We start from the raw sequence: 4504 nt of genomic DNA, 5'->3' as shown, positions 1-4504 counted from the left end.
ATTCTTAGATATGTCATAGCTGTAGGGGGTATTAAAATGGAAACTTCTATTGAGACCTAATACTCCAGAGTGGAGGGTTAGAGTCCCAGGGAGGACCTGCGCTAAAGGTAGGAGAAATCATTTGACTTTTAGAATGTTGTTTCATGAACTGCCCGGTCCACAGAGGATGAGGAGAGACCGCTACAGATTGGCAGGTGGTGGCGGTTTTTTGGTTTGTTTTTTGGATGTCATTAGCTTATTATAAAAGAGAGACATGGACATATTCACGGGATGACCGATTTCAGAATTCGGTGGAAGGGGCAGCTTCATGGGATGCCATCTCAATAGTGACTTACTTCAGTCTCCATACTTTGCAAGAGTATCACCCCTTCTAAGTAAGAAATGATCCTGGCCATCTAGAACTACTTTGGTGCCTGCCTATTCTGGGAGGACGATACCCGACTTTCACGCGAACCAGCGGAATCCATCCACCCTTTCCTTCGGAGCCCGATCCGACAGCTGCTACCGTTGCCTGCAATGCTTTTCCCTGAGATTTTTCTGGAAGCATAACGCCTCTTGGTTGATATTTCGGCTGCACCCCTTTCAGCTAAAACTCAGTCGAGGAGGGGACGAAATTTTCTAAATGCCTGTCTTGCTAGCAGCGTGTAGCCTGTTCTCAGACACTGGGATGGTCGGTGGCAGGCTTAATAAGCCGAGAAAATTACTTTTCAGGTTTGACTCAGCTGCCGCAAGGTGAGTAGATCTCCACACACGAGTGTAAGAATCTTAAAAGTGGCTAGAGAGGCCTTACCTGGATTCAGTGCTCGTGTGCAGTCCCTCAGGCTGAACAACACATGAGCTCGGCAGGTTTTGCTCCTGGGCAGCTTCCTGAACGGGGAAGGTGAGCAGAGCACACGGTCCAAGGACACAGAGGAGGTGAGGAGCCTCCGGGTGCTGGGTCCAGCTTGGGTCCGGCTTGCGGGTCAACTAGGGGTCATGTCCTCTCCGTGACTGCCTCCAACACACATCTCAAAGCTCTAAAAAGGTCAGAGATTGTGGATTTCAGGGTAGGGCTTTTGGAGAAATGTATTACCGCATTGTGAATCCCACCTCTTCTTCTCCTTCCCCATTCTCCCTCTCCCCAGGAACAGGGATGCACCTGCTTGCCCCTCATTTCAGGCCAAAAGGGTGACTTGGAGAGCATAATGCATATACCCTGCACTTTAGGAATCAGCAACCTGGTGTCTGACTCCTCCTGCAAAGCTAAGGATCGAGGAATGCCCTGCATGGCCGCTTTCTAGGCTTGGAAAGAAGTGGGCTACATGGGAGAGACAGTCACTATATGCTTGCCTTTCATCTGGAGGACCGCCTGGAAGACCAAGAACCATCAGTGGAAAGAGGCCGGAGGTATCACCAAATAACTTGGAGCTGCAGAGGTAAGTGAGCATCTGGAATAGAGACGCGTGTCCCCTGTCCAAAGAGCTACGGATAGGCTTCTCCAAAGAATCCCACAAGACAGTCAATTTTCAATATAATCAAGTCTAGAAAACACTAGTAATACAACAGGACAAGTAGTAAGAATTTGCTCCCCTTTTATCTTCTGTGTCCCAACTCAGTGGACCAGAAACCAAAGTTCGAGAACTCAAAGAGAAAGGGTAGAAGCACCCGGAGAGAGAGTGTGAGCCAACATACTCCCTTTCCTAATGCAAGCTTCTGATCTCAGGCTGGTTGGATACAGGCTCCAGTGGGGAAGGTGCAGAAACTTTAATTTTAAATCCAGATTGAATTGTGATCCTTCTTGGTGAAGTCGGGGGATTTTCCCGAGTTTTCATGCAGATGGGAATAATTAGCACCATATGGCAGATTTATAAGAGCAGTAACAAATAAAATGGGCTTGTTCCACGTACACATCGCTATTCAGGGTCATGGCCTTAGAAGTCTGGGCTGGAAGCCCGAGATGCTTGATCACCCAGGCCTCATCCTTGACCCACACCACACACATAACCTCCAGGTGATGCCGCACACATGAGGTGTGCACCTGCTGGGAAGCTCTCAGCCTCACCCGGCTTCCAGACCGCTACCATTTGCTCTTCCAAGGCCACTGACACCCATTGAGCATTATGCTTTATACTGGCTAATTTTATAGGATTTCTTAATGCATGATTTTGCCCTTCTATCATTAATAACAAATTAGAACATCCGTTCATGCATATGGTCTCTATTTATATTTAGCCTATGTAAAATTTTTTATATCTGAACTTTTCCCACTTTTTCAAATTATGTTCTGTCTTTTATTTGCTGGTTCCTAAGTACTCCTTACATATAAAGATTACTAACTCTATTATATAAGTTATAAATATTTTTCTAAATTCATTGCTTTTGGAAATTCTCTATGCTGCTTTTAGGAATGTAGACCTATTGAAACTTTTACATGGCTTAATTAATGATCTATTGTCATGATTTCTGCCTTTGGTATCATATTTAGAAAGCCCTTCCTCACTCAAATATTATAAAAATATTTACCTACATTTCCTACTACCTTAATATTATTATATTTTGCATCTAAATTTTTAATTTACATGGGATTTCTTTTGGTATTTGGAATGATGCAAGTATTTAGCTCTATTGTGTTCCAAATATTTAGTCAATTATTCTGATGTCATTGGGGAAAAATTCCTTGTCCACACACCTTAAACAAGGTTTTATTGTGTTACAAAGTCTTGACATTTAGGGGCGCCTGGGTGGCTCAGATTGTTGGGCGTCTTGCCTTCGGCTCGGGTCATGATCCCAGGGTCCTGAGGTCGAGCCCCACATCCGGCTCCGGGCTCGGCGGGGAGCCTGCTTCGTCCCTCTCCCTCTGTCTCTCCCCCTACTCATGCTCTCTCTCTCTCTGTATCTCTGTGTCTCAAATGAATAAATTAAAAAAAAAAAAAGTCTTGACATTTAGATGCATTTCATAGTGAAAATTTTCGTTGTATTCTATACTTTTGCATAGCTAGAATGAACCCATGGTGATGTATTATATTTGCTAATTTTTTATTTAACTTTGATGTATCACAATTTATAAGTAAGCACGGTCTGTAGTTGCCTTTAACTTTTTTTGCTTTTTTTTTCAATGAGGGTTATTCTAATCAGATGCATTAGAAAAATCTTCTTGATGCTCTGTAATAGTTTTGATAGCCCAAGGATTGTCTGTTCTTTCATGATTTGTTAGAACTATAATCTATAACTCCTTTAAGTATGATGCCTTTTTCACGAAGGGATTTTTACTGCCTTTTAAATTTTTTCTAAGATCTATTTAGGTTTTCTGTTGCTTCTAGAGTTAATGTTAATCATTTATATTTCACAATAAAATTTCCATTTCATCCAAAAGCGTCCATAAAGCTAATATGTGTTATGAATCTCCAAGAGTATAACATAAAGGGTTCTTAAACGTTTCTGGCTGGGAATCTTTTGTTGTTGTTTAACTAATTTTTTGTAGGACTATTGTTCTAAGTTATACACTTTGGAAAATGCTAACACCATGTCTTAGAACATTCCCTTAAATTTGTTTTTCAATTCTCTCTGCACAAAGAATTGTATTCCCTTTCTTACTCTGAATCTTGTATATTGCTTTTCCTCTATTTTATACAATTATTTTTACTCAAAGAAATAGCTTTTGAATATGTGTGTTCATTCTTCTGTTTTTCAACTCTTTAAAAAATTTTTTTCTCCCTTAAGGGAAAGGGGAAAAGAAATTGAAATCAGGAATTCACCAGGAATTTGTTTCAGGAAACGTAACTGGATGTACTTTTAAGTATTTAAACTGAATGAAATAAAAGGAAGCTAGAAGAATGAACAGGTATACAACATAAAGGTTTTAGTTACGAATATTGTGAAATGATTGTCATAGTAAGTTCAGGTAATATCCATCATCTCATACAGGTACAATAAAAAGAAATGGAAAAAAAGGAAAAAAATGTCTTTCCTTGTAATGAGAACTCTTGGATTCATTCTCTTAACAACTTTCCAATAAGTAATACAGCAACAATAACTATAGTTATCATGCTGCACCTTACATCCCTAGTTCTTATTTACCTTTTAAGTGGAAGTTATCATTGGACCACCTTCTCTCAATTCCCTCTGGCCCTACCTCCCAGCCTCTGCTATCCACAAATCTGATCTCTATTTCCATGAGCCTGTATTTTTTCCCCTTAGACTCTACATATAAGTGAGATCATACAGTATTTGTCTTTCTCCGTCCAACTTATTTCACTGAGCATAGTGCCCTCAAGGTCCACCCATGTTGTTGTAAATGGCATGATTTATCTTTCCTTCTTAGGATTGCTTTGGCCATTTGGGGTCTTTTGTGGTTCCATATAAATTTTAAGATTTTTTTTCTACTTCTTAAAAAGTGCCATTGGAATCTGGATAGGGATTGCATCGAACCTATAGATAGCTTTTGCCTGTATTGTCATTTTAACAATATTATTTCTTCCAATCCATGAACCTGGGATACTTTTTCATTTATTTGTGTCTTCTTTGA

At 40.4% G+C, this 4504-nt stretch overlaps 1 pseudogene; it reads right to left on the bottom strand.

Annotated features, from left to right (window-relative positions):
• Window positions 1-336: 336 nt before the first annotated feature.
• LOC116648352 lies at window positions 337-1267 on the bottom strand (annotated as a pseudogene).
• Between the last annotated feature and the right edge of the window lie 3237 nt (window positions 1268-4504).

Source organism: Phoca vitulina, unplaced genomic scaffold (assembly GCF_004348235.1).
Source record: "Phoca vitulina isolate PV1807 unplaced genomic scaffold, GSC_HSeal_1.0 scaffold43, whole genome shotgun sequence".
Lineage (NCBI taxonomy): Eukaryota > Metazoa > Chordata > Mammalia > Carnivora > Phocidae > Phoca > Phoca vitulina.
This window is presented reverse-complemented; position numbering and strand designations above follow the sequence as displayed.